The following is a 17,976-nucleotide window of genomic DNA, read 5'->3' as shown; positions in this document are numbered from 1 at the left end:
AGAGTGTGGGGGGTAGAGTTGGCTCTCACCTGCACGGTTCCTGGTGCCAGCCGTCTCTCAAATTCAGATCACAGGTAAGAGTGTGAGGTCTCAGATTCAGATCACAGGTAAGAGTGTGAGGTCACAGGTAAGAGTGTGAGATCACAGGTAAGAGTGTGAGGTCTCAGATTCAGATCACAGGTAAGAGTGTGAGGTCACAGGTAAGAGTGTGAGGTCTCAGATTCAGATCACAGGTAAGAGTGTGAGGTCACAGGTAAGAGTGTGAGATCACAGGTAAGAGTGTGAGGTCTCAGATTCAGATCACAGGTAAGAGTGTGAGATCACAGGTAAGAGTGTGAGGTCACAGGTAAGAGTGTGAGGTCCGGGAAGTTGAGCTTGCATTGACCAAAGCCGCCCGCGTTAACCCCCTTTGTGGTGGCAGTGGTTGTTTGCGATTTTTCAGTTTTCTTTGCACTCAAACTCAACTTGATGCCTTTGACTTACCTTTCAGTATTAGGAGAAAGTCTCCAAATAGCCCAGTGCGGTGGAATAATCATTATCATAATTACTAATTAGCAGAGAAATGTGCTCTTGGGGTAATTTGCATTGGTCTTAAGCGCATATTATTTTGTCCCACCATAGAATAATTACCTCGCTGGAAGGCAATTTGGATTTAGCCCCTCATGATTCTTTGCTCTAAAGCCATTGGTATGTCTGCCCTACATACTCCAGAGTACGTCACCCCACTATTCCTGATTCAAGGTCCAGTATCAAATGTCTTGGACAAATGATGGGCAATTAAGCAGTACAGAGAGCCAACTTAAATTCTGAACTGTGGTTCATGTTTATTCTGTAATACATTACCAAGCTTGAGATTGTAATTATGAAACGATAATGCATAAAATTCATAACAAGCTATCGAGGGAATATGCAGTTACAGTTAACTGTTGAAATATTGGGAGTGTGACACAATTTGTGTTGTTTTGGCCTGTACTCTGTACTTGGCTTGGTTTTGAAATAAAAGCATGAATAATTCATGAAGGTTAAAGGTTCATTAAGGAAAGTTAAAGCGCAGACTGTCAGCTTTAATTTGGGGGTATTAACATGCATATCGGGTGATCCATTTAGGAATTACAGCCCTTTTTGTACATATTACGCCCATCTTAGAGGAGCAAAAGTAATGGGACTATTGAAGCTCAGCTGTTTCTTGGCCGGCCGAGTGTCTTGGCAAGCATCTTTATTTCGTGCACAAGAATGTCAAAGAAAGGTCTAGCCTTGATTTGAGGTGTGGAGTTTGCGTTTGGAGTCTGTTACTGTTGTCTCTCAACGTGAGGACCAAATAAGTCTCAATGGCCGTAAAGCAGGCTATGGTGAGACTGAAACATCAGAGTAAATAACAGTCATAGGCGAAACGCTGGGCGTGTCAAAACCAAGCGTTTGGTACATCGTTAGGAAGTAAGAATGCACTGGTGAGCTCAGCAATAGCAATTGTCCCATTGCGTTTGCTCCCCTAAAATGGCCGACTATGTATAAAGAGGGCTGTACTTCCTACACGGATCACTTGATATGGATGTGAATATACTGAAAGCTGACAATCTGCATTTTAGTCCCACATTTTTATTTCAAATACAATATGCTGGAGTACAGAGCCAGAACCACAAAAAAAAGTAAGTGTCACTGACCCACTACCTCTTGCATGACTGTGTGTGCATGGAAGTGCACATTTTGGTCTGACCTGAAATTAGCCTTTTAAAATACGATAAATAATTGGTTGCATCTTGACAAAATCACAAGAGCACAGCACTTCCAAAATGACCACAGTCTAAAAGAAGAAAGCCTACAACACATCCTTGAGTCAGTTTCCCTGGAGGAGCAAGGTACCGTTGTGACCTGGACCTTCTGATAGCTTTGCTGCTAAGCTGTGGTTTAAGGCGGTAAAATAAATGTTATTCACCAGTACTCTTTTAGAAGGTTGTTTTTGCTGGCTGTGTACAAATTATATAAGTGATGTTTGCCATGACCATCCCTTACTGGCTTGCATCGCTTACTGTGTAAAGCACTTTATTTTTCTAACCCCCAGTGACACCATTTAAACAGTGTGTGTTGAGCAGAGAAAGACTTACTATTATAATCTGAGTGCTGGCCAAGACTTTGTGTTCTTTTCTCTGGGGAATAAGTCTGAATGAACAACAGTTGCCCTTCTGATGTGTAAGGCATATTTCAAATATAAATATACAGTGGCGTCCAAAAGTCAGACCACATTGTAAATCTGGGCTTTTCATGTAATCCTGGAAATGTACAGAGCGTTTTAGGTTTCTGAAATAATTAAAACAAATTAAAGTTACTTCAAAACTTTTACTCGAAGATCGAAGAACAGCAAGGAGTGCTGGACAATCCACAGTCACCTGACCTCAACCCCACTGACAATCACCTGTCCTCAACCCCACTGACAATCACCTGTCCTCAACCCCACTGACAATCACCTGACCTCAACCACCTGACCTCAACCCCATTGGACATTTATGGGGACACTTGAAGACTGACAAAAGCCAAGCATTCAGTAACATTACAAGAAGCTGTTTGGAACATTGTCAAATAATGCTGGGATAACATAGATCATCAGGTTTTGCACAAATTCCATGCCAGCTTGAGTGTGCATTGCCATTAAAGCAAAAGGTGGACATTCCAAATTCCAGTCATTTTTTCAATGATTTTTCAACTTTTCACTCAAATTGTTGTGCTGACAATATAATTAGTAACAAGTTTGTATTATAAAAGAATGCAAAATAGAAGCATTTTCACTAGTGGTCTCAGACTTTTGGACCCCACTAAACTCGTAAAGACATTTGCATTCACGCTAAGTTTACATCTCTTGAATAAGTAAACTTAAATAATAGTGACAATGGGCCAATGGAAACATTCAATTAACCTCACCCCTAGGCTGCATTAAGAATAAAAAGTGAAATAATCACAAGACTAATTTAGGCCTCTGAATGGAATATGGAATGTTCTCATGGCTCTATGGAAGCTTGTCCTTTATCTCCTGTTCTGTATTCTGTTCTGTAAAATCATTGGTTCCACTGGTCTATAGGGTTGGCCTGTAGCCTAGTGGCTAAGGTTCATGACTGGGGCAGCCTGTAGCCTAGTGGCTAAGGTGCATGACTGGGGCAGCCTGTAGCCTAGTGGCTAAGGTTCATGACTGGGGCAGCCTGTAGCCTAGTGGCTAAGGTTCATGACTGGGGCAGCCTGTAGCCTAGTGGCTAAGGTTCATGACTGGGGCAGCCTGTAGCCTAGTGGCTAAGGTTCATGACTGGGGCAGCCTGTAGCCTAGTGGCTGAGGTACATGACTGGGGCAGCCTGTAGCCTAGTGGCTGAGGTACATGACTGGGGCAGCCTGTAGCCTAGTGGCTAAGGTACATAACTGGGTAAGCCTGTAGCCTAGTGGCTAAGGTACATAACTGGGTAAGCCTGTAGCCTAGTGGCTAAGGTACATAACTGGGTAAGCCTGTAGCCTAGTGGCTAAGGTTCATGACTGGGACAGCCTGTAGCCTAGTGGCTAAGGTACATAACTGGGTAAGCCTGTAGCCTAGTGGCTAAGGTTCATGACTGGGGCAGCCTGTAGCCTAGTGGCTAAGGTTCATGACTGGGACAGCCTGTAGCCTAGTGGCTAAGGTACATAACTGGGTAAGCCTGTAGCCTAGTGGCTAAGGTTCATGACTGGGACAGCCTGTAGCCTAGTGGCTAAGGTACATAACTGGGTAAGCCTGTAGCCTAGTGGCTAAGGTTCATGACTGGGACAGCCTGTAGCCTAGTGGCTAAGGTACATGACTGGGTAAGCCTGTAGCCTAGTGGCTAAGGTTCATGACTGGGACCTAATAGGCTGGTGGCGCAGGCCCTGGTGTAGCCATGATAAGAAACCGCACAGCTTTTGGGCCCTTGAGCAAGGCCCTTAACCCTAATACCTTTGTCCCCTGCTTAGTCAAACCAACTGTAAGTTGCATTGGCTATAAGCATCAGCTAAATAACAAATTATTATTATTATTATTAATGGAAACGCAGCTAACAGGGCTCCACAAACATGGCTTCCTTTGGTTTAATGCCCGTGTGTTTACTGTATACGACTGTTTAACGGGTTAAATCTGACAGAACGGTGCCCTCAGTGGGGCGCCGCGGTGAAAAACCCGTGTTCTGTTACCTTTTAGTCTCATTTCATAAAATGCAGAGACAGCTCTTCTGTGCAAATACAGGATGTGTGGGGTGAGAAAGTCTTAAATACCTGTGATTTATGCAATAAATCCCCAAGGGATAGACCTCAGACAAGTCGCTAGCAAATAGTAATTTTCAGGCTTTATACACAAAGATCTTTGATGGCGGTAACCGGCATTAGCGTCATATCTGACTGTGCGCATACACGCTAGCTTTGCCCCAAGACAGGGAGGCGATCCGGAGGCCTGTAAGTTATAATGACAGCTCACTAAAGAAGTGGAGTCGAGCAGGCTATAATCAATTACTGTAAATTCAACCCGCAATATAACCGTCAAGCGAGCGTCAGATCGAGGCTGTATGTGAGCACCGTGCCAAATGAAGAGAAAATTCCCTTAAAGAAGGTGCTTTTTTTAACCGCCTTCCATACCTGTTGATGCTGCTTTTAGAACAGCCTTCCGAATTCTGAAGTTGGGAAAGGATTGGATGTGTCACTTTGAATGAACTCTAAATTACATCGAATGAAACACATTCAGTGTGACTTGCTGTGGTGGGGGCTATGACTGCACCTCTTTTGGTTTTGTTTTTGTTTTTCTCAGGAAGAGCATAAATGAAATGCTATTGTAGTTTGAACTTTAAAATGAAATACACATCAAACTGTGGCCTTTTATGGTACCTGTCCAAGTTCCTGTTATAGTTCCTGTCCGTAGTGCTTTCCTGTTGCACTTACCGTACCTTTATACAGTAGTCTCCTTCTGCATTTCCTGTCTTACAGTATAGCTATTGGCTTTTGATGCTCGAGGTCATTTGGGTTTACTTACCAGTGCTGATAATTATGGTGCTTTTATTTTGCATTTTCCGCATCAGATATTCCCTCTGAAGGGACGCACATATCCTGCCCGTAGCAGGAGGCTCTGCATGGCTGTACATGGAAAATGTGCAATTTGCTTGTTCAACTGTAAAGAGGGCCGCTCTCAGACAAACCGTCAGCCTTTCCGTCTTCGGAGAGAGAGGCGTATCACGCATTCCTCGGCAACTTCACCTGTAATTAGGCAGCGTCACTGCGGGTGGGGCGTTATTAGGAGGCGCTGTAATAAGCTGCTGTAAAACTCTGCTGTGAAACCGCCTCTTCAGTAGGCCGGACCCCTGGCCCGGCAGACGCCTCGCAGGGCTCAGGTGGGGAGAGCGGGGAAGTACCTGATGTGTGTAATCCACACTCAGCGAGTCGCGCGGGCCCCGAGGCCCAGGGCTCTGACGGCCGCCGCGGAGAGGGCCCCGCTCTCCACTCGCGCTCAGCCACCCGGCTCTACTTATCTTAATCAGGACCCAAGCTCTTTATCTGCCCTCCCCAGGTCAGGGAGGGCTGGAGATTTAAGCAGGGCCCGATAAAGCCGTGTCCTACCGGGCCAGGTTTGGGGGGGGGGGGGGGGGGGGGGGGGCGCTCCTCCTCACCTGCTGCCGATGCTACGATAGGCCGCTCTAAGCCCCGGCCATCTTCATAGGTGCGCTCAGTAAGCCTCCGTGTGCTTCAGCGTTTTATTTATTTTATCATTATTTCGAACGTTATAGTTTCATTAATGAATATGCATTGATGAATATGAATTTGAGTCTTTCTTCTGTTCATAGGGAGTTTCTCCATGCCACTATCTCATTGATTTACTTTGTACTTTTTGTTTAGGCTAGGATATACTGTAACACATTAGATTAATGACAATATAATATAGTTCATATAATAACATTTGATTGATATCTTTTGTTGTCTCTCACTTTGCAGTGAAGGGATGCTGTTGTTTCATTTATTTACTGTTTAACTGGCCTGATAATCTGTCCCTTTCCACCTTAGCTAATGTCAAGAGGACATTCTGGAACAAAATGGCTGCTTTACATCACCCACGTGGGTGCTACACATTGCTGGTTATTGAGGTGAATCCATGATCTTAAATGTGAAGGGTTTTCCATGCTTACTGTATGTTTGCGTTGGTTGGCACTTCCATTCAAAATGGCAAATTTTGAACCTCAATATCTCACGTGTTTCAAAGTTAATTTCAATATCCCATATACATACATATACTGTAATCTATACTGTATATCTGCTTCTGTATCTCTATCCAGAATGACATAGAGTAGGCCTGTATGAATGAGATCGTAATATACACTCTACGCTCAACAATATACACTTTAATGCAGGATCTATGAACTAATCATACTGTTTTAAAAACTATGCTAAATACTGACACACTTTGTGGACAAGCTATGTTGAAAGAGCGATGCAATATATGTGGTCCCAAGTATGAGACATAGGCTTGTTGGAAATAAACCTTTAGAAAAGTGCTAAATAAGTATTACTTCTGCCATTACACTTTACAGTGCACTACTCTAAGGTTATGAATTCTTTGAGTGGTTTGAACAATCTGCCCAGTGGTGAGAACATGTTGTTTGTCATACAGTAGGCATTATATATGGCTGTAGCATGTTGTCAGAGATCTGTGCTGATACCTTGATGGAGAGCAGGCTGATGTTAGTTTTAGGGCTGATTAATCTAATTTCCTGTCTTTTGAGGCTTTCAACAAATGCAAACATTTCACTTAAAATGTTTTTGGTGATAAATAAGTATAATCTATTATGATTATTGCTTCTACTGTCATAATAATAAAAAGGATACTATTATTATTATTATTAGTAGTAGTAGTAGCAGTAGTAGTAGTAGCAGCAGCAGCAGCAGTAGTAGTAGTCATAGTAGTAGTAGTAGTAGTAGTAGCAGCAGTAGTAGTAGTCATAGTAGTAGTAGTAGTAGTAGTAGCAGCAGCAGCAGCAGTAGTAGTAGTCATAGTAGTAGTAGTAGTAGTAGTAGTAGTAGTAGTAGTAGTAGCAGTAGTAGTAGTAGTGGCGTCTGCCAAATGACTAAAATGTAAAATGTAGTAGTAGCAGTAGCAGCTGTAGTAGTAGCAGCAGCAGCAGTAGTAGTAGCACTAGTAGTAGCAGCAGCAGTAGGAGTAGTAGTAGTAGTAGAGACATCACAATAAGGCAGGGAACCACTGCTTTTCCAGCATTGAACGTGTCCTGCACTGCAGAGTTACTGGGCGGCTCACCTGCATAAGGCACTGCTAAGAGTGCATTGATGGGCCCAGTGACCTGGATTTGATTCAGCACCGTGCCAATGGCAGGAAGAGGCAAAATGGCCTTTAGTGGCATCTAGGGAAGGCCAGACCACGGCATCTCGCTGCACACTAGCGACCCCTGCTGGTCCACCTTTTCAGCTACTCATTAAGTCCCTGTCTTCTTCCAACAATCTGTGTGGGTTTGTGAAGTGTGTGTCTTCTTCCAACAGTCTGTGTGGGTTTGTGAAGTGTGTCTTCTTCCAACAGTCTGTGTGGGTTTGTAAAGTGTGTCTTCTTCTAACAGTCTGTGTGGGTTTGTGAAGTGTGTCTTCTTCCAACAGTCTGTGTGGGTTTGTAAAGTGTGTCTTCTTCCAACAGTCTGTGTGGGTTTGTGAAGTGTGTCTTCTTCTAACAGTCTGTGTGGGTTTGTGAAGTGTGTCTTCTTCCAACAGTCTGTGTGGGTTTGTAAAGTGTGTCTTCTTCCAAGAGTCTGTGTGGGTTTGTAAAGTGTGTGTGTGTCTTCTTCCAAGAGTCTGTGTGGGTTTGTAAAGTGTGTGTCTGTCTTCTTCCAACAGTCTGTGTGGGTTTGTAAAGTGTGTCTTCTTCCAACAGTCTGTGTGGGTTTGTAAAGTGTGTGTGTGTCTTCTTCCAACAGTCTGTGTGGGTTTGTGAAGTGTGTCTTCTTCCAACAGTCTGTGCGGGTTTGTAAAGTGTGTCTACTTCCAACAGTCTGTGTGGGTTTGTGAAGTGTGTCTTCTTCCAACAGTCTGTGTGGGTTTGTGAAGTGTGTCTTCTTCCAACAGTCTGTGTGGGTTTGTAAAGTGTGTCTTCTTCCAATGGACTGTGTGAGTTTGTGAAGTGTGTGTGTGTCTTCTTCCAATGGTCTGTGTGGGTTTGTGAAGTGTGTGTGTCTTCTGCCAACAGCCTATGTGAGTTTGTGATATTGACTGTCGGGCGATAAGATGCATCTGCTGACGTCTTGAGCTGAGGAGGAAAACACATGCTAATTGATAGCGGAGGCTGAGGAACATGATTGGCCATCCGAAATTTGGTGAAAACAATGCCTGCACAGTGACATTTCCTGTCTTATGCAAGTCTAAAAAGGATAACATTTACTCCATCACTCCGAGTGAAGTTTAATGTATAATAAATAATGTATTACATTAAACTAAATTAAAATAAATACCGTATTACATTAAATTGCTCTGCCTCTTTTCATGTTTTAAGACTTTTCACGCAGAGTGGAGATTATGACAGCCAAACAACCTTACCGGTTCATATCTACAGCATCTCTCTGCACTGCCTTTGAACATCCCAGAGAGCCCTGAGCACAGCAGAGGCTGTTTCTCACCGCACAAATCCCCTTTTATCACTCTCCTCCTTAAAATAGCTGTTATATGGCTGCTAACTGCAGGCCAAGCTTGCTCTGTGACCTCAGCTGTTTTGTGGCGAAACGAAGGGAGAAGCGGGTAACACACATGGCGAAGCACTTCGGGGTACGGAGCGCGCGCTACACCACCGCGGAAGAGGATAAAATACGCGCAATCCTATTAAATGCTTTAAAACGGTTTCCGTCCGTTCAAATGCGCCTTTTTTTGCCGTGAAAAGAGGGACGTGTCGCCGGTAATCACAAATCAATAGCACGTGTAATCAACAGACGAAACAACACGCAGAAACACGGAGCTATGAACGCGAGTGTGAATCCTGGAGCGGGTATCTCAATACCCTTGACTTAGATGCGACATGATAAATTAGGAATTGTAAATGCAACTCGCAGCAGCGACCAAAGAGAAGATTGGCTGTTCCTCGCGGCAGAACTCATCACCTGTGGGATGGCTGGAAGGCTCAGGTACTTAATCTTTGGAAACAGACTGCCAGGAGAAAATCATAATTGTCATTTCAGGACCAAGACAGTTCATGAATTAACCAGTGCAACCCACTCTTACTGGTTCTTAATTTCCTTTTGACATTTCTAGAAACAAATAAAGAAGCTTTGTATTCCCTTGTTGCATGCTGTGTACATATTTATTTTCATTTTTACAATTTTCACTGATAAGTATATGTTAGTTTTACTTTCATATCCTTACCTGGTATATTATTTTTCTGTTATTCTGAACTACTTCAATTTATAGTGCATTTCATTTCCCTGGTTTTCCTCCATGATCTACTTTAATTGTGGATTTTACATGCTCATAGTCATAAACTGACAAGGTGCCTGTGTTTTAAAAATAACGAGTTGCTTGTGGCTGCTATGTGATCAATGTGCCGTTGCCAGGACGAATGTGCAAATTGAAGACGTGGATGTCTGAGTACTCTTGTCTGTTATGGGAGAGAGAGAGAGCGCTTTCTTTTTCTTTCTAAAGTACGACTGTCTTGGAGGAACTGGCAGACAAGCCTATGAAAACATTCTCCTCCGTTGATTTAATGAACTATTTTCTTGTGGCACGTCTGGTCTTCTCAGATGTTTTGCAGGTTTAATTAGTGTAATCAGCGCTCTTGAGAAAGGCCATTGGGTTGTTTAACATGCCGTGTTTGTAAAGATGCTGGGAATAATAATGGAAAAGAGATGTCATTTATTCCGTGGCAACAATAATTAAATAGTTACCGGTGTCAAGACAAAGATTATTTAGAAGACAAAAAAATGGATTAATTACAAAGCCAAATTAACCTCTCTTCAATGAGGAACTGGTTTGACAGTATTTAGTAATTTGCACTTTTTCCCTTCCTGAAGATTTTCTTGTGTCTTTCACTATCTTCATTGTGTCAGCTGCTCATATCTTTCTGCTAAATGAGCTTCTATTGTCTCAGTCCCCTTCTCATGTATATCCACCAGCAGCACCCAGCACCACCCAACACCAACATCACCCAGCGCCAACACCACCCAGCACGACAGAACACTATGACCAGCACCACCCAACATGACAGAACACTATGACCAGCACCACCCAACACCACAGACCACCATGACCAACACCACCCAACACCACAGAACACTATGACCAACACCACCCAACACTACCCAACACCACAGAACACCATGACCAACACCACCCAACACCAACACCAACACCACTCGACACAACCGAACACTATGACCAACACCACCCAACACAACAGAACATCATGACCAACACCACCCAACACCAACACCAGCACCACCCAATGTGACAGAACACCATGACCAACACCACCCAACATGACAGAACACTATGACCAGGACCACCCAACGTGACAGAACACCATGACCAACACCACCCAACATGACAGAACACTATGACCAGGACCACCCAACACCAACACTAACACCACCCAACACAACAGAACACTATGACCAACACCACCCAACACCACCCAACACAACAGAACACCCATGACCAGCACCACCCAACATGACAGAACACTATGACCAGCACCACCCAACACGACAGAACACCATGACCAACACCACCCAACACAACAGAACACCCATGACCAGCACCACCCAACATGCAGAACATTGGGCTGTTTGTTTCCAGCTGTGTGAAGTGCACCCATTTGACCTGATGACTGGAGAGTGAATGTGCTTGTCTGCATCCTCCAGGCTATCCGGCTATCCCACATTGGGTCTACCGGACAATCAGCCTTACTGACCAGCGGGCACAGAGGCAGTGGAGGACTGTATGATGGATTAAGGAAACAGTTTGTCCATATTGTTTGTATTAGTTAAAAATGTTGAAGTACACCCCCCAATTACTCATCCACACTGTGTCTAAAATAGATACACATTTTCACATGAACAAAATGACTAAAACTAATTTTAGCTTAAAGGGTCATATAACAGTAGGTATGCTACAACTTATAATGGTTTTATATGTATCTTTTATATGTCTGCCTCCACATTCTGTGGTTATAAATCTGGGCTTTCAACCAAAAGAATAATTGATCACAGTAACAACAATTGATCACTGCACATCATTTCAAGGCTTCATGTATGAATTACATTGTTGAACTGAAAGAGACATGCACAGACCACTTTAGCTGAAAGAGCATGTCTCCTGTGTGCCCACAACGCTTCAGATCAAATTATGAATGCATGTTATTTCAAATTTATTTTCCTTAATTAAAGTTTGCCGTTCTTGATAAATTCCAATACCCGGGCTGACTAAAACCAGGCAGGAAAAATTCCAGATGTATTCCCTGCTTCAATTAGCCATACTAAGTGCTAAAGTTTTCCTCCCAGAATCCCAATTGTTTCATTTAGTGGAAAGAGGCTCTGTGCTCATGACATGCAGGATCTAATAACCCATGTGTCTTTCAAAATTATTTCAATGGAATAACAAACAAAAGTGACTGAACTGTGCATTGCATTTTGCTTGGAAAAACATTCACAACTGGAAAAGACTGGAATGCTCTTTTGGAAACACATCTTTTTTTTTTTTAATCCTAGACTTCCCTGCTAAGTAAAAAAGCTTAAGCTTGGTTTTGAAACAGCTTGTAGCTGGTTGACCAGTTCAGACCAGCTACCTGCTCAACATGGTTTAGCTGTTGTTAACCAGTTCAGAACAGCTACCTGCTCAACATGGTTTAGCTGTTAACCAGTTCAGAACAGCTACCTGCTCAAGATGGTTTAGCTGTTAACCAGTTCAGAACAGCTACCTGCTCAACATGGTTTAGCTGTTAACCAGTTCAGAACAGCTACCTGCTCAAGATGGTTTAGCTGTTAACCAGTTCAGAATAGCTACCTGCTCAACATCGTTTAGCTGTTAACCAGTTCAGAACAGCATGACATGGTCTGACTAGCTCTTGAGCAAACATTAACCTTGCATTCATGAGGCATTTACTTAAGTACGTATAAATTGTGTTATTTTTTGGGTGATTACATTCAGTAATTCTACTTTTAGTATTGGGGAGATCAGTGGCTTTGACACTAAAGTGGACAAACTGCATGCTGTGAGCAAGGCTTTGGTGCTAATGAAGCACCCCACCATGGGTAATGAAGGCAGTGCTAAATACAAGTCATTTAGTAATTCTTTTAATTAATGTGAAAATTGGGAAAAGAACACTTACATACCAAGAAGGCTGCTTCAAAACAAGATTTAAAAAAAGATAATTAGTGATTGTGTCAGTATTGTGACCCCAGTATTGTGATAGTGAGACTTATTCACTATTATTGCGATGGTACATGTATCCTTTCTTTGTGGGTGACAATGTGGAAACAAAATTTGACATAAGTAACATATATATATAGAAAAAACCTGTATATTATTACAAAGATAAAATACGTACGAATGAGCCCACAGAATAAACTGCCCCAACCAAAATAAAAAGTGTTAGAGTTAAAGAGTGAAGAAACTGTCCAGAATCAGTGAAATTTGAGGCAGAATGCCATCTCTGGCCTCTGGTGAAGCCTTCCTCTCTGCCCAAACACAACCCAGGATGAGCCTGGCTACCCTGCAGAGACCCGGGAGCGGGCAGAAGTCTCAGGCGATTGGCTGTCTGCACCACAAGCAGAAGAGAAGTTTAGAAATGCCACAAATAAAAAGTAACATGAGGTGCAAACCTTCCCCCACCCTCCCCTCTGGTTGTGTACCCAGCAGCAACCCCCCCCCCCCCCCCACCCTTTATACCCAAAATTCCCACCCCCACAGTCTGCCCACTCTATACCAAAATTCCCAACCCCCCTGGTCTGCCCACTCTATACCCAAATTCCCACCCCCAGCCTGCCCACCCTTTATACCCAAATTCCCACCCCAGGATGACACTCTGGTAATGCCACTAAGCACCCCTGCCATTCCTTCAGGTCACACCTCCCTGGGTGTGACTCTGGACCCTGACGCTATCTGGCCATCAGCCGCTGGACCAGTCAGGAGAGGAGCCATGGCTAAGAGCAGAGGCGCACACACCGGTGAGCTAAACGTCCACTTGCCTCTTCTGAATCTTGGATTTCACCAACTGCTTCTCTTTCCAGACCAAAGAACAGCAACGCATTCGAGTCTCAGATTAGGGAACTCAGTTTTCTGTATGGTGAGAACCAAGCAGGTTGAAAATGTTTCCCCTCATTATTACAAAGCCTCCCATCTCTCCCAGCACAAGAAGCTCTGCTTGTGCTGTTTGTACAATGGTTTAAAAGCTTCCAATGGGCTTTCAGCTCTGAACGACTCCACGATGTACTTGGGCCTCCAGCTTTGAATGACTCCACGACGTCCAATGGGCATTCAGATCTTCCAATGGGGAAGCAGCTCAATTTGTGTTGGAAATTCTGACTTACCACATCCTGTCTGCCAACCCTTGCTGTAATTAATGCGAGCCACGCCAGGAAGTCTAGTCAGTATCTGTACTGCATCTGAATAAGACCTGGGTCAAATATGTCATTGTTTTGGATTCAAATACTTTTCTGTGCTCTTCTGGTGTATTGGAGCCTATGAAATACTCTCAAAAAAGTGGAACCCCCTCCTTCTGGACCTCTGGGTTGGCTCAATAGCACCAGGCAAGATCAATCAGGCAATTACATATTTAACCCAGGTCTGATCCTAACACGCTAGCAATACATTATTTCCAGAAGCCATGTTAGCATCAACATAACTGTCTATGCAGGGGCATGCTGCAACAGGACACATGGTATCTTAAATTACATAGGGTCACCCTAAATGTGCATGTCCCTATGTCCTGATTAAAGAACAAAGCAACCAACTAATTGTGTCTTTACCATCAAATTAAGCAGCAGAGGTCGTCTACTGCCCAGAGAGTGAACATTGTTTCTGAGTGAGTTAATCTTTGGAAGGTCCATCTACCAGCCCCCCTCCCGAACAAAGTGGAGTGAAATGAATGACCTTAAGAAGCTGCAGCTTCCTGTATAAACACACCTGCACTGCAGGAGCCCTGGGGCTGAAGGAGACAGAGAAAGAGAAATGTCTGTCTTACAAATGGCCATCAGTCAGCAGTGAAAGCCCCAGGCCTGCTCGCTGAGACCACCACAACTAATGTTAGAGTAACGTTAGAGTAACCTTCCCGTAACGTTGCCTCTGTGTTCGAGTAACCTTCCTGTAACGTTGCCTCTGTGTTAGAGTAACCTTTCTGTAACGTTGCCTCTGTGTTAGAGTAACCTTTCTGTAACGTTGCCTCTGTGTTCGAGTAACCTTCCTGTAACGTTGCCTCTGTATTAGAGTAACCTTCCCGTAACGTTGCCTCTGTGTTAGAGTAACCTTACTGTAACGTTGCCTCTGTATTAGAGTAACCTTCCCGTAACGTTGCCTCTGTGTTAGAGTAACCTTTCTGTAACGTTGCCTCTGTGTTAATGTAATGTTACCGTAACGTTGCCTCTGTGTTAGAGTAACCTTACTGTAATGTTGCCTCTGTGTTAGAGTAACGTTACCGTAACGTTGCCTCTGTGTTAGAGTAACGTTACCGTAACATTGCCTCTGTGTTAGAGTAACGTTACTGTAACGTTGCCTCTGTGTTAGAGTAACGTTACAGTAATGTTGCCTCTGTGTTAGAGTGAGTGTCATTGAGCCCATCTGGCGGGGCTGACATCCTGTAGCAGCTGCTTGTTGTCATCGATCCTCCCTCTCCTGAAAAGTGAAATGCGGCCATCTCCGCGCTGCTAATTAGGGAGCCCTGATTACAATGCAACCGCTGGAGGTTGGTGTCGTCATGGGAACGCCGAAGCACGCAAATTTCCTCGTACGCAAAAAAGTTTGATGAAGAAAAATTGTCTGAGGAGAAAGGTTAACCGACAAAAAGAGTGAGCATTACATCGGAGACCCTTCAATAATTACTGTAAGACCAATTAGAAAACCTCATTAGTTTTCCCATACCAACTTCAAATAAATATCTGTGACTCTCTCTCTTCAATGGGAACGAAACCCCATTAGCACAAAATTGGTCATAGTAACTGTCTATTCAACGAGGGGCAAAAAATTATGAACTCAGTTGTGATCTTATAAAACAACAGGACAAAGAATGAGTCCTGTTGCACACTTTTATAAAGCAATAAGTCTAATAAAAACCTAATAAAGAGCTCACTGAGTGTATAATGAATGTGTACCTTTTTTACTTGGAAAATGTAGCCATTTGGATTTTGCCCTCTTATTTGTTTATCTGCAATATTAACTGGCAACATTTTTAATGAAGAAAAAAAGTGCTTTGCCCTTGTGTGCCCTAAATTTTAACGCAAAACACTGACACACACACACCCTCCAAAAAAAGAATGTAAAAACAAGAAAGAAACCACCAAAAAACACCTTTTAGCACCTGAGCTGCACTAGTACTGAGCTCAATTATGTACCGTCAAATGAAACTGCTTTCCACTGGCGAGAAAGTTCAAACAAAATGGAGGAAAGCGGACGAAACGATGGCCCTCTTTAATTTGCTGTGTTCTCTCCTCACTTGTCAATGCTGCAGGTCGGTGGCTGAGCCTCGTGCTCTGGCTGAAGCTCTGTTGCAGTGTTTTCACACTCTGGACCAGCACTCAGGCTAAGGGGATGAGGGCAGAGCCAATTTTCCTCCCAGCCCCCAGGAACTCCGACAAACTCTCCCAAGTAATTCCCTCAATTCAGGCTCCCTAAAATCTTGTCCCGACACAAACAATAGCAACGCTTTGTAAAAGCCTTTCTAAAACCCCTGCCAAGCATAATTTATCATTTGAATGACAATAGGCCACTTAACACTGCTTTAATTATTTCCGCGCACTATCTGCCTCTACACGAGCTCTGCGGAGTAGTGGGGCCCTATCATTAGGGCTGATGGCCGGAGCCTTATCGTCTCCTGAGTGAGGCCTGCAAGTTTCGTTTAGGAGGAAATGTTTTAACTCCCCCCAACTTTCTCAAAAAATAAAAACCTCGGACACTTCTAACCCATTGTATTCTTTCTCCTATAAATGTACCTTCTGTACCGACCGTAGACTAATTATCTACTGTAAAGACAACATTATGGAGAAATAACTGAACATTTTGTATGAAATATATTTCTGGGGTGCTTTAAAACTATAATTCAGGACTACTTGCATGTATGCATCATCGCTTTATATACTGTATATATTTCAGAAAATAAGTGATTTGTGCTCATGTGAAATGCTTATTATATTTCGTATAAAGGGTTCATGAATGTGCGATTGCATTTGGAATCAGTATATTGACTCAGAAATCAGAAATGGAAATTATCTTCAGCTGTGTATATCCGTATATACACTCAGTGAGCACTTTATTAGGTATTTATTAGACTTTTTTTCTTTGACTTATTGTTCTTCTGCTGCTGTGTGTTCAGATATGCTCCCCTGCATACCACTGTTGTAATGTGTGTTATTGTCACCTTTCTGTCAGCTTTGACCAGTCTGGCCCTTCTTCGCTGACCTCTCTCATTAACAAAGCTTTTTTTTGCCCAGAGAACTGCTGCTCACTGGATGTTTTTTGTTTTTCACATCATTCTCTGCAAACTCTGCTGTGTGTGAAAATCATAGGAAATCAGCAGTTTCTAAGATACTCAAACCACACTGTCTGGCACCAGCAATCATTTCACGTTCAAAGTCACTGAGATCAATTATTTTCCTCGTTCTGATGGTTGATGTGAACATTAACTGAAGCTCCTGACCTGCATCTGCATGATTGCATGCATAGCACTGCTGCTACCATTGAATGATTAGATAATTGCATGAATAATATGTGTTCCTAATAAAGTGCTCAGTGAGTGTATCTAGCATATCTATGCATGTCGCCCGATAAGCATGCACAATGGCCTGCCCTTTACATCTCTGTCCATGACAGGAGACGTATGTTATGACTTATGCCACAGACATATTTATGTTTTTTCGCAGGGGGAGTGGGAGATTTGTGGAATATTACAATAGGAGCGGGTTTTTAGGAGAGATTAGAGCACATGCCTCCCCCCCGCTTCACCACAGGGCTGCCCGTGAGGACCACTGCTCCTGCTGGGACTACACGCTGGATAAAGTCACCAACCTGATCTCATCACCTTTCCAAAATGTCATAATTCAACCATTTTTATTTAGAAATGTTTCTCTTTATCTTTTTTTTTTTCAAAAAGAAGAAGTCAGCACAGTGATAATGAGCGATTCCTCTTCCCCACGCTGAGAAGTGTGGTTTTAGAAAAGCTCTTGTTAGATTTCAAGGTTTACAGCTTTAAGCTGGAGAGCCGAGACAGACAATAAAGTGAGCAGGAAGATGAGAAATCTTCAAAGGACGTGATAATTCACTACTGCAAGCTTTTACAATTTTATCCCGGTTTTGATGTGTTCAGCACTGACACGTACAATACAACGGTGAATACAAACACAAAAACACAGCCTTGAGTCTGGCAAATATCTCTCATAAATGTACTAAAGGCAGCAATTTAGTTGAGCAGTGAAACTAACGAAATACCCTGCAATACCTACCGCAGGTAATATTTCACAGGATTATTGCAAATATTTGTCAGTCTCTTTGTACCAGACAGTCAAAATGTATTTATATATTTATTTATTTATTTATTTATTTACTGACGTCTCTGACGTATGACAGTGGGTAAAATCTCCAGTGTGTTTGGCAACAAAGCGTTGATGCTCATAACCTTTTCCGGCACCTTCCAGGGCTGTCTTAGCAACAGTGTAAACAGTATGCGCACGGTGAATAGTAGCCAAGTGCTAAGGTCTAATCTGGGGGTCCTTTGTAGCAAAGTGAAACACAGTCTTTATTCAAATTTGTGAAACTCCCAAAAAAAAAACCCG

This window comes from Conger conger, chromosome 18 (assembly GCF_963514075.1).
Source record: "Conger conger chromosome 18, fConCon1.1, whole genome shotgun sequence".
Taxonomy (NCBI): Eukaryota; Metazoa; Chordata; class Actinopteri; order Anguilliformes; family Congridae; genus Conger; species Conger conger.
The sequence above is the reverse complement of the archived record's forward strand: the minus strand, read 5'-3'. Positions refer to the sequence as shown.